An 18,797-nucleotide genomic window follows, 5' to 3' on the forward strand; every position below is an offset into this window, starting at 1 on the left:
AAGCTATCCCATTGGAATTTCAAGACAATGAATGATCTAGTCAAAAAGGACTTAGTTAGAGGAATGCCTCTAGTGGAATTCTCAAGGGATGGACTGTGTGATGCTTGTCAGAAAGGAAAGCAAAAGAGAGCATCATTCAGTAAGAATCTTGAATCAGCAATTGATGAACCATTACAACTGCTACACATGGATCTTTTTGGACCAGTCAATGTATTGTCAATTTCAAGGAAAAGATATTGCCTAGTGATTGTAGATGATTTCTCAAAGTTCTCATGGACCTACTTTCTTGGATCAAAGGATGAAGCTAATGAAATCATTATCAATCACATCAAGCAAGTCAACAATCATCCAGATTTCAAAGTAAGGAATATCAGGAGTGACAATGGAACTGAGTTTAGGTATTCTACCTTGAGGTTGTTCTGTGAAGAAAATGGGATCATGCATGAGTTCTCAGCTCCAAGGACTCCACAACAGAATGGTGTGGTGGAGAGGAAGAACAGATCACTAATTGAAGCTGCAAGAACAATGCTTGAAGAGTCAAAACTCCCAACATATTTTTGGGCTGAGGCTGTTAACTGTGCATGTTACACTCAGAATATTTCTCTAATCAATCAGGAAAAAGGCATGACTCCCTATCAATTGTTCAAGAGAAGAAAACCAACCTTGAACTTTCTTCATGTCTTTGGTTGCAAATGCTACATTCTAAGGAATCAACCTGATCACAAAGGGAAGTTTGATGCAAAGGCTGATGAAGGGATATTTGTTGGTTATTCTGCTGGAAAATCATATAGGGTCTACAATCTAAGAACCAACATTGTTATGGAATCTGTGCATGTTGTGTTTGATGATAAAAAGATTGATGGACTAATAGATGAAGGACATCATGAAGGACTCAAATTTGACAACATTGAGATATATTGTGATGTTAGTGAAGATGAGAATGATGGAGAAGGCACCTCGAAAAAGATTCAAAATCTGCCCTTGAATAATGCACAAAATGCTGCATCAGTTGAAATTCATAATTCAGCATCCGTTGATAGAAGTAATGCAGCATCCGTTGAAAGACAAAGTGCATCATCCGTTGAAGTACATAATGAAGCATCCGTTGATCATAGTCTATCAACGGATAATCAATTTACTTCATCAGTTGATAGAACTCCCAGTTCCTTTCAAAGGATCAGTAACTCAGGGGGAGTTTCAACCAATCAACACTCTATCTCACATCATGACAATACTAAGGCAACCTCATCTAGAGCTAATCTACCACCACAAAGGAAATGGACCAAGAATCATCCTTTTGAATTGATCATTGGTGATGCAACATCTAAGGTGCAGACTAGAAGGGCTACTCAAGATGAATATCTATACAGTAGTTTTCTATCACAGGAGGAACCTAAGAGAGTGGAAGAAAGCTCTATTGGATCCAGATTGGATTTTAGTAATGCAAGAGGAGCTAAACCAATTTGAAAGGAACAAGGTATGGAAGCTGGTACCCAAGCCAAAGAACAAGAGCTCTGTTGACACAAAATGTGTATTCGGAAACAAGATGGATGAAAATGGCATTGTCATAAGGAATAAAGCTAGATTGGTTGCCAAAGGATATTCTCAACAATAGGGAATAGATTTTGATGAGACATTTGCTCCAGTTGCAAGACTTGAAGCCATCAGAATCTTTCTAGCCTATGCAGCCCATGCCAATTTCAAAATATATCAAATGGATGTCAAGAGTGCATTTCTGAATGGAGAATTGGAGGAAGAAGTTTATGTAAGCGAACCTCCAGGATTTGAAGATCCAAACTTTCCAGACTATGTGTATTATCTGTTGAAAGCACTCTATGGACTAAAGCAAACACCTAGAGCCTGGTATGAGACTTTGTCAAAATTTCTTCTAGATAATTACTTCACAAGAGGTACTGTTGACAAAACTATTTTCTTTAGAAATGTTAATGGCTCTACAATACTTGTTCAAATCTATGTAGATGATATTATATTTGGTTCTACAGATGATAAACTTTGTAAAAAGTTTGTTAAGTTAATGCAAAGTAAATATGAAATGAGCATGATGGAAGAGCTAACTTATTTTCTTGGTTTACAAGTTAAACAAGTTAGTGGTGGAATTTTCATTAGTCAAACTAAATACATTTATGATCTTTTAAAGAAATTTGACTTAATGGATTGTTCATCTGCAAAAACTTCCATGGCCACTGCCACCAAGCTTGAATTAAACAAGGCTGAAAAGTCTGTGGACATTACAAGTTATAGAGGCATGGTTGGCTCACTTCTATATTTAACTGCTAGTATACCTGATATAATGTTTTCTACATGTCTCTATGCTAGATTTCAAGTTGACCCTAAAGAATCTCACTTAGTAGCTATTAAAAGAATTTTCAGATATCTCAAAGGGACTCCAAATCTAGGAATTTGGTACCCTAGAGAGTCTGGTTTTGATCTAATTGGCTACTTAGATGCAGATTATGCAGGTTGCAAAATAGACAGGAAAAGTACAACTGGCACCTGTCAATTTCTAGGAAATAAGCTTGTGTCCTGTTTCAGCAAGAAGCAAAATTATGTTTCTCCATCAACAGCTGAAGCTGAGTACATTGCTGCTGGCAGTTGTTGTGCACATATACTGTGGATGAGGAATCAACTATTTGACTATGGGATAAATATTGACAAAATTCCAATATTCTGTGACAACACAAGTGCCATTGCCATTACTGACAATCCAGTATAGCACTCAAGAACCAAGCACAATGACATCAAGTACCACTTCATAAGGGAACATGTGATGAATGGTACAGTGGAACTCCATTTTGTTCCAAGTGAAAAGCAGATTGCAGACATATTTACCAAGCCACTTGATGAATCAACATTCACGAGATTAGTAAGTGAGCTAGGTATGCTTAATTATTCATAAATTCATGTCCTTATTATAATTTGTTTTGAAGCCTGAAATGAATTTGTTGCAAGAACAAAGTTGGCTTTAAGTAAAGTTTATTCTATCAATGGATATTCCCTATCCGTTGAAAGCCAAAATTGTTCTATCAACGGATGTTCATTATCCGTTGAAAGACAAATACATTTCTGGTAATTTTATCCTTCAACGGATAAAACTGTGTTAATCTTCAACGGATAACTGTTTACCTCATCCGTTGAAGTGTCACATCAGTTGTTTTAAGTAAGTCACAACCGTTGATTCTTTTACTTAACCGTTGATACATATATATATATACATAGTTGTATGTATTTGTATTAAAGGCAGTTTTTAGAATTCATACGGTTTTCTTTATTCTCAAACGGCTGTAATTTACTTAAAAATATTGTTTAATCATTCTCCTTATATTTTAATTTGAGAAAGTATAAAAGCCCTTTGAATTCTTATTTTTACTTTACGCTTTCTTGCAATTTTTCAAAAGCTTTTACTCTCTTTCTCTCCCAAAACTCTCAACTTTTCTCTGCAACCTCTACCCACTACAATGGCACCAGTAGTAAAGATAATGTCCCAGTCTGGATTTGTCTATGAGAAAAATAATTTCGTAGTTTGGTGGAAAAGAATGAAGCCCACTCAGATTATCACAAGATGATGGACTTCATCAGGAATTGTATACTAAGCTATGCAATGATGGAAGCCCCAACTATTTACTGTGAGGTAATTGAGGAGATTTGGACAACTGCAGAGTTCAACCCCACTGATATGACCATCACTTTCACTCTCAAAGGTAAAGATTACTGTATTAACTGTGATGAGATACAGTCCTGTTTCAAACTACCTGAGAACAATGCCATGACACCACACATTGATAATGATGTATCTAGCATGTTAGATTTCATAGGCTATTCTTTTGATTCTGCTAGTTTATGGAGTATTAGAAGAAAAGGCCTTAGGAAAGAATGGAGTTTTCTTGGTGATGCCTTTATCAAGGTTTTCTCTAGGAAAATTAGTAATTTTGATGCAATTACTTCATCTCTTGTTAATATGCTCTATATGCTAGTTTCTTATAGGTATTTTAATTTTGGCAACTATGTTATGCTAGAATTAGGTACCAGGTTAGGTAACAAAGCTAATAGACCTCATAACATCTACTATGCTAGATTCTTTATGTTATTAGCTAACCATGTTGCTGAAGGTTTGGTCATAACCAATGAGAATAATAAACTCAAGTGTTGGGCACAAGAGAAAAGGGTCCTTGCAGACCTTTTGAGAACTAACCTCAACAATCAGGTGCCATTGGTATATTTACCAATAATGAATGCACCTCAGGTAAGTGAGGTAAATACTTCTTCAACTCCTACTACTTACAACCCCATTATTTCTTTGCCTTCAAGTGTGGCCATGGAATCTGTGTCTTTGTCCCAACAGATTCCTACCAAGGCCACCAAACCTAAAGTTTTAAAACCAAAGTCAAAGAAAGCCACCTCTGTTGTTTCTCAAAAGACAACAGTTGTAACAACTACCATAAATACTGAGGGGAGTGAACAGGGTGTGAGTGGTGAGGGGAGGGGTGAACATCAAGAAACTCCCAAGAAACTCCTAAGGTAGGAGAGGTAAGTGATACCCCAGCTAGCCAAGCCACGGTTTCTCAAAAGACTGTGGTGGTTGACAATGATTCAAACTCATCCCTAGTTGCATCCTCCCAAAAGGGTGCAGCTATTGAAAATAGTCCCCAACCAGGGATACAGAAAAAAAAAGAGGGACATTGAAGCTACACACTCACCTGTAAAAGCCTTTGCAAGAAGAAAGAGGGTCAAAACCTTAGTTTCCACATAGGGTGCACACACTGCACAGATACACCCACCTGTATCTATGCCTTCTCAAATTCAGCTTGATGTGACTCCAACAAATGTGGAGTCACAGCCACATTCTCTCAAAATTGACACACATCAATCACCAAATTCTCCATCACCATCTCTGGATGTGGACATGATATTTACATCAATTCCCGATTCTCCCTCTTTACAACTCAGGGAGGAGCCCCACTCAAATACTGGTGATCATCATCTTTTAGATGATTTGTTGGATCATCATCCAATTCTTTCAGACTTAGTTGAAGAATCTGTGTCACCTAAATTAAAATCAATCCATACAGATTAAACAATTATGTCACTTTCAATTTCTACTTATTTTCCTTCTTCAACGGATATTCCTCATCCGTTGACTAGTGGTTGTTCTTCGACGGATAAGCTTAACAGCAGTTATCCGTTGATACCATCAGTTTCTACTTTAACGGATACTCCCTATCCATTCATAGTCTCAACACAAACAACTGACTCAATTCCAAGTGTAGAAGACATGGTTACTGTACAATCACTTCTAGGATTGAGGGAAGGGAGTGAAAATTTGAGTGAGAGGCTGGGTTGCTCCCAGGCAAAAGGAGAGTTTGAGAGTCTAAATATGCATGCTATTTCTTCCAGCATGGCAAAAGAAAGTGAGAGGAGTGCCAGTAGATGAAGGTGAAGGTGTGAGGAGTGTGAGCTAGGGGGAGCCCCTGATGCAAAAAAAGAGAGAAATTGAGAGAAAAGAAGGTACAGAAGGTATAAGGGTGGATCCAGCCATTGCTAATGAGTCAATGATTGTGGATGATGCTGAAAGGAAAGACAATTTTAGCAACATTACAAAGCTGTAATTGATAACATTTCCTTGGATGCTGACACTTTTACTCATCCTGTATCAGCCTATCAATTGTTGGCTACTCAGGGCAATGAGGAGGCAGAAAAGACTTTAAATCTAGTACATACTTCAGAATCTCTACAAAGGGATAAAGCTGTTGTCAACTTGATGCCTTTCTACAGCTGGTGAGCCATCTAAAGAATTTGGATTAAATTCTAATGATGATGACTCTGTTTCATTTGATGGAAGCATGAACTTAGGGGGAGATGAAGGCCCAAGTTCTATTCCAGATTTACCTGAATAGGCATTGACAAAGGAGTCTACACCAGGACAATTCAATGTATCCTTAGTCAAACAAATCATGTATATCCAAAAAGCCATTCTAAACACCTCCAATGCTGGTACCAAGGCTATTCTTCAAGCCCACCTAGATTCTCTACATCTCATGAAGCTACATCAATTAAGACAGAATCTGAGTGTGGATGAACTAAAGAAGGATATTGCTGACTTGAAGTCCTACAATTCTGAGAAGCTGGATTTGTTATTGAGACTGAGAAGAGAATCAGATGCTGAAAAGAGGCTGGCCAAATTGGAGGACAGAGTTCAAGTTATTAAAAACTCTGTGGTCACCATTCTTCAAAATCAACAGTCTCAAACAAGTCTTCTAATGCAACTGGCTAAAGCACAAGGCCTGACTCCTCTCCTTGATGATAATAAAAAGGGGGAGAATAAAGTGGAAGGGGGAGGGGAGCCATCCATAAACATTCAAATACCCAAAGTGCTAGTTCCTACCATCACTACTTCTCCAACACTTCAAATCAAAGGAAAGCTTGATGGAATTGATCTAATCCAGCTAGCAGCAGTTGAGATGAAGGTGAAGGAGCAAAGGAGAAAAATTGATGAAAGGATGCAACAGGTGTTTGGCTCTACAACTTCAAAATCATTATCTGTGAAACATAGCACAAAGGTTGAGCCAATCATTATGGAGCACAAGCCAGTAAGGAAGAATAAGGTTGGAGACACTTCTTTCAGGCATTTGAAACCCATGGTACTCAAGCCATCCACTAGATTCAACAGGGACTCTACAAAGAACCCTCTAAACTTTGGTCAACCAAAAGAAGTGGATTTTCCTCTTCCAAAACCTGATGAAGACAAAGTTTTGGGTGGTAGCATCATAAAGCACAAAGAGACCAATGATGTAGTGGAAAGAATGAATATGGCTATCATTTATAGAGAGGGAAAGAGTATCTGTGTGATGCAAGGACATCCCAAATTCTCAAAAGCCAAGAGGGAAGAAACCATGAGGTTAAAGGAAGAAGCAAAAAGGCTGTAGGCTGACAAAAGAGCACAAGCAAAGCTTGAAAAATAGCTAAAGTCAAGTCAGACTGAAAAAAAGAAGAAGATTGAAGACAAGAGTGAAGAAGACAAGATTGATAGCAGAAATGTGGATATGGGGAATGTGGTTGGTGAGAGTGTGGAGGAAAGAAAGGAATGGCAGAAAGGGAACAGAAAGAAGGCCAATGCAAAAAGGAAGAGTGAAGATGACACTGTGGAAACCCAATCAAAATCTAAACCACTACCTTCCATTCCTGAACCTTTTATTTCTGATCCTAGTATAAATTTCCATGGTGAACCAATGATCCCTAAAGAGGAACCTATTGATTGGGACACCATCAACTTGCCTACCTTCCTAAATACCTCTCCACCACCAAAGAAACTGAAAAGAAAATCCAAATCAACACCTCACCCAACCTCAAGTAAATTCACTCAGAAATATAAACCTAAGCCTAAGCCACAAGCCTCAAGGGATGATTATGTTCATATTAGTGACATAAAAGAGTTTACAGATATTGAACTATATCTGGATGAGCTGGAGGAAGTAAGGGGAATAAGTGCATATAAACAGCTCCCGGAAAGGCTAGTGTTCAAGTATAAAGGAAGTGAGAAAAGGACTTGGCCTATTCAAAGAATTATGAATGAAGGATATTCTACCTTGGTTAGAGTCTAATCAGCTATCAAAAGGGATTCTGGCTTTACCAGGACTGCCAAAACTGAGATTCTCAACAAGATTTCCAGCATAAGGAAAACTTGGTGGGAGTCTAATTCCTTGCCTAGAACTTTACTCATACCTGAGCATGGAATTACAATTCATAAATCACCTCATTGGTTGATGGAGTTTAGAGACAATAAAGGAGTCAGAAGATTTTTCAGACTTGAAGACCAGCTTAGAATTTCCAGTAATGAAACTCTCAAGGACATGCAATCTAAGTTGGATATCAGTGAAGAAGATGAAGCTGAATTCTACAGAAAACTCCAACTCCAAGTAGAGGAAAATGACAGGAGGCTAGGGAAGAAAACAAGGGATTAAAGGAAAAGAAAATAATTTGCTCAGCTTAAAGGAGCATCCTTGGAAACAATGTAATTCTTCAATTATATCTCAGTATATACACTTTTGCAGCACTTTTGAATTTCTACTTGATTTCAGTTCATATATTTGTTAAGTGTTTTGTTATCATCAAGATAAACCCAAATTTATGCCTACCATTCTAGTAGACATAAATAGGGGAGATTGTTAGGAATATGTGTATTAGTTTGATGATAAGTTAAACAAAATACTTAAGTAGAAATCTAGTGTTTGTAGCCTCAACGGATAAGACCATTCTGGCTATCCGTTGATGGAGTAGCTTTACTTAGAAATAAGTTTAGTACTGTAGCACATTTCAGTTTCTGTATTTAAGTTATAATTCTTAGATGTTGTGGGAAATTATGAGTCATGTTGACTACTAGTGGATATGCAAATAGGAGGGCTAATTGTAAATATTTCATGCCTTGTAATTTTGTATAAATGAAGTAGTATAAACTGATAAATTAAAGGTCTTCAATGGATGAGAAACAAAGCTTCAACGGATGTCTCTAAAACTTCAACGGATAACATCCATCAACGGATGAGTGCATCAATGGATAAAGCTTCAATTGCTAATGCATCAATGGATAAAGCTTCAACTGATAAAGCATCAACGGATAAAGCCATCAACGGATGAAAGCTTTAACAGATGCTCAGTTCAATAGCAGTTGACAGTGACAATTCATAAGCTGACAGAGGCACATGGGTTGACAGAGATAATTGGAATGTGGTAGCCTTTTGGATGAATTAAGAAAATGCAGCATTTCCATTCTGGTTCAAACAAGGAAGTATTCAAAGATTCACAGATTATCCTAGATTGCATTAGATAGAGAAATGAAGAAGAAACATGTGAAGAACCTTTTTAATTATATTTGTACTTTTGTCTTCACTTATAAACTTGGTGATATATAAACCAAGTTGCAGCTAGTAATTAGAAAGTGAATTTTTCCAGAGCTGTTTAGAAAAATCCAGAGAGAAAATCATCTAGTTTGTACTAGGACGCAGCTGTGATCAATTCTTTGAATCACAGATTTTCTGAAATACACATCTCTGGTGGAACAACAAATCCACCAGAAAAGTTTTTGAAGCCTTTGTGTTCTTTACATTTGTGTCTTGAATATATATCTGTCTGCACCTGCTCAAAGCAATTCACACACAATTGTTCATCAAAACACTTAGCCTTTGAAACTGCTCAAAACTTGAAAAAGTTTTGAGATTTACATTCAACCCCCCTTCTGTAAATCTCATTGTTAGTTCCTTGGGAATAACAATAAGTCATAATAAAGCTTTATCGAGAAGTCACTCGAGAAGTCAGTAAATTGACCTATCGATAACTCACTCGAGAAGTCTTAAAATGACTTGTCAATAAGTCAATTAGACTTATCGAGAACTCGGTTCTCTAAATACTTTTAATCACATTGATTCTGCCTTATGGTAATTTTATATATTGAGGATGTAAATTAACAGTTAGACAGTTTTCTTAGAATTTGAAAAATTCCAAGCTGAATTTTGAATTTTGAAAAATAAATATGCAGAGATTTTCATAAATATTTATGATTCATATTTCAGTTAATTTCTAATTAAATCAAATTAATTTTGATTTACTAGAAATTAATATGCTGCAACACATTAGTTGAGTTCTTGCCTTAGGATGAAGAATTTAGCATTCCAATTTCACCTACAAGTATAGTGAAAGTTGCTTCATCCAAAGGTTTAGTAAAAATATCATCTAATTGTTTTTATGTTGGAACAAAAATGAGTTCAATGGTAGCATTTGCAGCATGTTTTCTAATAAAATGGTACATTACATCAATGTGTTTTGTCCTGGAGTGATTAACTAGATTAGCCATAATAGATATGGCACTAGTATTGTCACACATAATTGGAATTTTGTGTAACACTAGACCATAGTCCATTAGCTGATTTCAAATCCAAAGCACTTGAGCACAACTTCCCGCAGCTATGTATTCAGCCTCAGCGGTGAAAGTTGACACAGATTGTTGTTTCTTGCTATACCAGGATACAAGTCTTTGTCCAATAAACTGACAGCTTCCACTAGTACTCTTTCTGTCAATCCTGCATCCATTAAAATATGCATCCATGTATCCAACAACTTCAAAACCAGTTCCCTTAGGATACCACAATCCCAAGTTTGGAATCCCCTTCAAATATCTGAAAATCCTCTTCACAACCATCAAATGTGATTATTTTGAATTGACTTGAAATCTTGCACACAGACATGTTACAAACATGATATATGGTCTACTTGCAGTCAAGTAAAGCAATGATCCAATTATTCCTCTATAGCTTGAAATATGTACACTCTTGCCCTTTTTATATTCATCCAACTTTGTTGATGTAGACATAGATGTAGATGCTGGTGAACAGTCAACCATGCCAAACTTTTATCAATAAATCTTTAACATATTTAGTTTGGCTGATGAAGATTCTCTCACTTCTTTGACTGACTTGAAGTCCAAGAAAGTAACTTAATTCCCCCATCATACTCATTTTATATTCACTCTGCATAAGCTTAGAGAATCTTTGACAGAGCTTCTCATTAGTAGAACCAAAGATGACATCATCCACATATATCTGAACTAGGATCATATCACCACCATGCAGTTTGTAGAAGAGTGTCTTGTCTATTATTACTCTAGTGAAACTATGTTTAAGTAGAAAATCTGGCAGTGTGTCATACCAAGCTCTAGGTTCATGCTTTAGTCCATATAGAGCCTTAAGTAACTTGTACACAAAATCTGGAAATTCTGGATCTTCAAAGCCAGGTGGCTGTTGCACATAAAATTATTCTTCTAACTCACCATTTAGGAAGGCACTCTTGACATCCATTTGATATACTTTGAAGTTTGAATTTGCAACAAATGCCAGAATAATTCTTATTGCTTCAAGTCTTGCAACTGGAGCAAAAGTTTCAGCATAATCAATTCCTTCTTCCTATGAGTAGTCAATTGCAACTAACCTTGCCTTGTTTCTGGTAACTATACCATTGTCATCCATCTTGTTCATGAACACCCATTTTGTTCCAATTACACTTCTGTTCTTAGGTGCAGGAACTAACTCCCAAACTTTATTTCTTTTAAACTAATTAAGCTCTTCTTGCATGATAGATATCCAATCAGGATCCATAAGAGCTTCTTCAATTTTCTTGGGCTCTACTTGAGACAGAAAACATGCATGTAGGCACTCATTAGCAGTTGCACTTCTAGTCCTTACACAAGCATTATGATCACCAATTATTGCATTTTAATTGTGATTCTTATCCCATTTTCTGGTATGAGTTTGTTGGCTGTTGCCTTCATCATTTTCTTCATTAATTGTATGACTGATAAATTATTCTTCTCTTTCTCCCCCTGAGTTTGTGCTATCAAATTCAGGTGTATGAGATGAGCTTCTATTTTCATGATTTTCCTTTTCAATAGTCTCTTCATTCATCATCTGTTGTGCATTGCCTTCATCCTCTTCATCTGAATCACATTTAATGTTGAGATTTTCAAATTCAAGGGCTTTAGCTTCATTTTCATCAAGGCATTCCAAGCCTGGACACTTGTCATCATCAAAAGTAACATATGTGCTCTCCATGATTTCTTTTGATCAATTACATAGACCTTGTAAGCAGTTCTCTCCAATGAATATCCCAGAAAAATTGCTTCAAAAACCTTTGAGTCAAATTTTCCCACATATTTAGAGTAGTCTTTTAAAATATAATACTTGCTTCCAAACACATGAAGATACTTTAAAGTAGGCTTTCTCTTAGACATGATTGTGTAAGGTGATTTGCCATGAAACTTTTTAATGAGATATCTGTTTTGAGTGTATCATGCAGTATTTACAGCTTTTTTCCAAAAACTAGTTGGCAGATTTTCATCTTGCAACATTGTTCTTGCAACTTCTACTAATGTTCTGTTCTTTTTCTCAATAACCCCATTTTGTTGAGGTGTTCTAGCAGCAGAGAACTCTTGAATAATGCCTTTGCTTTTGCAAAATTCACTCAATGTTGCATTTCTGAATTCTGTTCTATTATCATTTCTCGATCTCTTCACATACTTTGCTCTTCAGCCTGTTTCTCTATCTTCTTTATGTGCTCAATTATGATGTGTGGAATCACATCTTTAGAATGCATAAATTCTACTCATGTGTATCTTGAGTAGTCATTCACCATCACAAGTGCATATTTGTTCCTTGAAATTGATAAGACATTCACTGGCCCAAACAAGTCCATGTGAATAAGTTGCAATGGTGCACTTGTGGAATTCACAGTTTTTGACTTGTGACTTAATCTTTTCATTTTTCCTTTCTGACAGGCTTCACAGACTTCAGTTTGAGTAAAAAACTAATTTTGGCATGTCTCTTACCAACTATTTCTTAACCAGAGTGTTGATTGTCTTATAGTTTAGATGTGAGAGTTTCTTATGTCATAACTTGCTTTGCTCTATGGATTCCTTGGTGTAGAGGCAACAAGATCCATCCTCATTTGTTGAGTCCAGGTATACAGCAAACAAGGTTCCTTTCCTTACTCCTTTTAGAGCAACTTCATTGGTTTTCTTGCTGATGAAAACACATTCTTCTTTGTCAAATAGAACTTTAAAACCTTTGTCTGACACTGAGAAGATTTAATTCAAGACCAGCTACCAATGCTACATCATCAATGACAACATTTCCAGAGACAATCTTGCCATATCCCATTATGAATCCTTTGTTGTTGTCTCCAAAGGTCACCAAAGGGCCAGCCTTCTCCTTAAATTGTGATAGCAGGGCCTTATCACCTGTCATATGTCTGGACTATCCGCTGTCTATGATCCATATGACCTTCTTCATTTTGTCATACACATAATTAGTTTAAGTGTGTTTAGCAACCCAAGCAGTGTTGGGTACTTTCATCTTGTTAACTGATTTAGCAGAAGTGGAGTTAGAAGTCTCAGAAAGAATATCATTCATATATGTTTGTGCATTTTACCTTGCAGCTTTATATCCAATACTGACTTCTTTGAGATCTATTCTCAGCTTGTGGCAACTTTTCATTACTTTTAAGTTACAGGGAATGCAGTCAAACTTATCACAAAATGAATATGGATCATTTGCCTTGGCTTCAATATACTTGCATACTCCTTCGACTGGCTTGCTAACAACCTTTTTATAAAGGCGAGTTAGGTGATTCACAGAGCCACACTGTTCATATTTCTTCCTTGTAGCATCTGCAATATAAGCAAAATTGTTGCTTTTGTTTATCCCAATTTTCCCATTTCTATTCTTCTTCTTCTTTCTTGCATCTTCAGTATTTGTTTCCTTGACATGTGTCTTGAAATCTTGGTTATCCATGACCTTCTTTTCAGCTTTTGAAGTTTGAGTTGTTTCTGTATTTTTCTTCTCATTATCTTCATCAGCATTTTCTTGCTTTACGCTCAACTCTTCTTCACTGAAATCTACTTCACATGCTTTGAACATAGGTGAGCCAACCTTTTTCAGCATAGCTGAGACATCTTCATTTTCATTTGCTTTCCCTTTTTCACCTACAGCTTTCTTCTTGTTGTTCAAGGCATCAGAATCAAGACCAATAGCAATATTAGAACATGGTTTGTTCTTCTCATGGTATTGTCCAACCAACTCAGATGCATTCCTGAAAGATTTTAACTTGACTTTATTTTTTCTAGCTTCTCCCTTAACACTGCTTCAATCTAATTTACACACTCGAGCTTGTTCTTCAGATATGCATTTTCTTGTTTCACAGTTTTAAGCTCTACCGGCAACAACTCAGTTTCTTGTTTCTCATTTTCAAGCTTCTCATTTATCTTTGTCAGTTTGTTGGCCTCTTCATTAGCAGCAACCATACTTGTATGAATGTGAAACATTTCTGTGCTCATATTTTCTACAGTTTCCTTATATTGACTCACATTTAAATCAGTGGTGGTAAGAGTTGGTACCTGTATTTTTGATAAGGATGTATCTCCTTGCTCCAAGGTCATAAGTGCATAATTTCTAACTTTCTCATCTTCATCATTATCAGAATCATTCCAACTCTTTCCCTCTGCAATATAAGCTTTGCTTTGCTATTTTTTCAGAAGAGCTTCATACTTTGCTTTCAGTTTAAGATAAGCTTTGCCTTTCTTTGCTTTCTCAGGTTTCTTGCATTCTGTAGCAAAATGTCCTAACTCATCACAGTTATAGCACCTTATCTTTGATCGGTCAACAGATCCAGTTTTGTAATCATTTTTTCTATCAGATGTGTACTTCCCTTTTCCTTTCCAGCTGCTGTCTTTGTTGAATGATTGTCCTTTACCCTTGAAGAATCTTGGCTTCTTTACTCTAATATTAGAGAACTTTCTTTCCATATAGGCCATTGATTGATCTAGCTCGTCAAGTTCATCCATGGTGTAGAACTCCTATTCTTCGAATTCCAGTATGACTTGTTCCTGTGAATCATTATTTCTTTGCTCACTTGTTGAGGTAACTGGAGTTTGGGATCTTGGCTCATCATTAGAAGGTCTGGCTTTCATTGACAATTAGAGCACTTGATCCATCTACAACATGCCCTTGACCAGCCCTTAATGACTTCCTTTGAATCATTTCCAATTCATATGTTTTAAGATTTCATATAGAACTTCTAGAGTTATTATACTTAAGTCTCTCCCTTATCTGATTGCTGAAATTTTATGTTCCAAATGGTTAGGGAGTGTGAGCAAAAACTTCAAGTTCAATTTTTCAGCTTCATAATATTTATCATGCAGCTAAAAGTCATTAATCAGCTTTTTAAACCTTTCAAACACATCAGTAATATTTTCCTTTGGCTTAGCCATGAAACCATCATACTGTGAAATCAGTATCCTTCTTTGATTTGACCTAACTTCCTCTGTTCCTTCACAGAGTAATTCAATCTTCTCCCAGATCTGCATAACAGTTTCACAGTTGACAATGTTATTGTACATTATATTGTCAAGTGCAATCAAGACTAACTACAAGCCACTATCTATGGAAAGTTTTTCTTTCTCACGCTCAGTGTATTCTGAAGGATCTTTAGGAGTATAATGAGCTGGGATGACCATATCTCCATCTGAAGATTCCTCAACTCTTACCATAGAAGTGAAGGGCTCATTTTTGAGAATTTGAATATATAGTGGATTGGCCATCCTGATAAACAACAACATTTTCTTCTTCCAAAGAGTGTAGTTAGTCTTATCAAAAGTAGGGATTTTGATGCTACCGATTTTCTGTGTATTCATTCTTCCAAGATCTTGAATCTGTTTACTTTCAGATTATGCTCCGATATCACTTGTTAGATAATGAATCACACACAGGGGGGTGAATGTGTTTTTGTGTTTTTTCTGCTTTTCTTGAAGTGTTTATAGTGATGAACAAAGTAAATTAAAATCTTGTAGTTAATTGTGTTAGTACTGAATTTAGACAGATAAAACAGTGAACACAAATCTTTCAAGACTCACTTAATTTTATATTAAAATTAAGAATGTTTTGCTACAAAATTTATAGGCTCTTTGTTGATAAAGAGATTAGCTTCTTCCTTGAGAGAATACAAGATTTTTCTGATCTAAATTGTTACAGCTAACAAAGCATCCAGTGTTTACTTTATAGAACCATAAGCACTGGTTATTACACAGCATGCAACAACATGTACTAAACCCTATTTTTAGATAATCAAATCTTTCTAATTCTGGCTTAGTGTATCTTTGCTAATCTTGTACGCCTGTGACTTTACTTTGCCAGTTAATCTTGGCCTTTGATCTTGAACTCTTCAAGCTGCTTTTGTAGACTTGTCAATCCAACTGATTAGATTATTTGTTGATTGATAATCTTGGATATTGAACTGGTCTGCACTTTGTACTTTGAGTTTTACCTCGAGATCTCCAGTTTGATATATAGAGAACTTGACATCTCGATAAGTATAATGGCTTATCGAGATCTCTCATTACTCTATAGTTGTTTTGACTTGTAGAGGTCTTTGAGTTCTCTATAAGAGAATTTCACTTGTTGAGATCTCTCATCTTCATGTCTTCACTTTGGTTTATCGATATCTCTGAGTTCTCTAGTGGCAAATAGACTTATCTATATCTCAGAGATCTCTAGTGATATTTTGACTTGTCGATATCTCAGAGATCTCTAGTGATATTTTGACTTGTCGATATCTCATAGATCTCTAGTGATATTTTGACTTATCGATATCTCTAGAGTTCTCTAGTAAAGAAATGACTTGTCGATATCTTCATTCTTCATGTCTCCAAATTGGCCTGTCGATATCTCTGAGTTCTCTAGTAGCTTTCCTGACTTCTCGATAAGTGGAGTTCTCGAATGACACTTAATCTGTGACTTGTAGAGATCTTGACTTATAATATTTTTCCCAAAACGGATTTATTCAACTCCAACCTTCTTCATAATTCTTCTGAGGCATGATCTTCTTGATCTTCTTACAGATATATTTCTTAGGCTTGATACTGTTTACAGAATAAGACTCCAGTCTGCCCTTGAACATTTTTACAGACTTAAGTACAATACAAAATGCAAACTTAGATTATAATACAACTTACTTAGGATTGTCAATTTGACTTAGTCTTATTATTGTACAGGCATGTCTTTTACAACAGATACCATATTTCTTACTGAAACATACTGCAACCTTGGATGTACCTTTCAAGTAGCGTAACAACCACTTGATTGCTTCCCAATGCTCTCTTCCTGGATTAGACATAAATTTGCTAATAACTCCCACTGAATGAGCAATTTCTGGCCTTGTACACACCATAACATACATTAAACTGCAAACAGCATATGCATAAGGAACTTTAGCCATATCTTTCATTCCTTCATCCATTTTAGGTGATTGCTTGTTTGTGAGATTAAAGTGACTCGCCAACGGTGTACTTCTGGTCTTCGCATCCTAGACACTGAATTTTTGCACAATTTCTCAACATACTTTTCTTGAGATAATTTTAAAGTACCTTCAGCTCCATCCCTTGTAATGCTCATACCAAGTATCTATTTTGCTGCACCCATATCCTCCATCTCAAACACCTCATACATCTATTTCTTTAAATTATTGATTTCCTTCATGTTTGATCCTGCTATCAATTTATTATCAACATACAACAACAATATGATATAAGATGAATTAAACTGTTTAAAGTAACAACAATGATTTATAGCACTCCTCGTGTACCCATTCTTCATCATAAAGCTATCAAACTTCAAGTACCATTATCTCGGTGCTTGCTTTAAACCATACAAGCTTTTTATAAGCTTGCATACATGGTTTTCTTTCCCAGCTACCTGAAATCCCTCTGGCTAAACCATGTAGATGTCTTTCTCAAGATCACCATGTAAGAACGAGGTCTTAACATCTAGTTACTCTAGATGTAACTCCTCCGCAGCCACAATACTTAGCACAATTCTAACTGTAGTCTTCTTAACAGCGGGAAAAAATATAGTCAATACCCTTTTTCTTTTGATAATCCTTGACTACTAACCTTGTCTTGTATCTCTTGCTGCCATCATGTTCTTCTTTGATCCTGAACACCCACTTATTTTGTAAAGCCTTCTTTCGTGCTGGTAACTTTGTTAAAAACCAAGTCTCATTCTTCTCAAGTAAACTCATCTCCTCATCCATGGCTGATTTCCACTGAACCGAATCATCCACTTGTACTGCCTCTGAGTAACACTGAGGCTCCCCGTCCTCGGTCAATAACATATAATATGCTGAAGGTGAATATCTTTGTGGTGGCCTCGCCTGGATTTTCTTACCTCGGTCGGTGGAGTTACTGGAACCCTGTCATTAACATTCTCCGAACTCCCACTATTTCCTGCAAGATCTGTTTCTATAATATCTTCAAGCACTGCTTCCTCTTTCTCATGTTATTCCTTTGTAAACTCAGAATCGATTACAAGCTTATCATTATACATTGCATTCTCATTTAAAGTAACATATCCACTTTTAACGATCTTCTTAGTCAGTTCATCCCAGAAACGGTAACCCATATCATCTTAGCCATAACCAATGAAGATATACTTCTTTGCTTTCGGATCAAGCTTGTGTCTGTCGGAATCTTTAAAACGCATATAAGAAATAAAACCAAAAACTCGCAAATTTGAAAGATTTACCTCTTTTTCCTGCCACTCTTCTTCAGGAATCTTGAACCCCAAATGACTTGAAGATCCTTTATTTATGAGATACGCTGATGTGCTAAATGCATCTGCCCAAAACATCTTTGGCAACCCTGCATGTAATCTCATACTCTTGGCCCTCTCATTCAAGATTCTATTCATACGCACTGCAACACCATTATGATGTGGTGTCTCTGGAATTGTTTTTAATCATTATAATCCCAAATTCCGCGCAATAACTTTTAAACTCATCACTACTGTATTCACCACCATTATTTGACATCAAACTCTTCACCTTCAAACCGGTGTGATTTTCAACTTCAGTCTTCCGCATCTTCAAAGTAGAAAATACATCTGATTTATTCTTCAAAAAGTAAACCCATACCTTTCTAGTAGAATCATTAATGAAAGTGAAATAGTAGGGAGTTTCGCCCAATGACGCAACTGTTGTTGGACCATATACATCTGTATGAACTAGCTCTAACTTCTTATCCTTGGAGGACCTCCTTGATTTTGCAAAAGTAACACAATTCTGCTTTCCAAGAACACATGGCTCACAGAATCCAACTTCCACATTCTTCAACTCTGTAATCTTCCCCTTCGAAGTTAACAGCTTCATAAATTTTTTCACTCATATGACGAAGCCTTTGGTGCCACAAAGTT

The sequence above is a fragment of the Apium graveolens genome, chromosome 10, assembly GCF_009905375.1.
Source record: "Apium graveolens cultivar Ventura chromosome 10, ASM990537v1, whole genome shotgun sequence".
In the NCBI taxonomy this organism is placed as follows: domain Eukaryota; kingdom Viridiplantae; phylum Streptophyta; class Magnoliopsida; order Apiales; family Apiaceae; genus Apium; species Apium graveolens.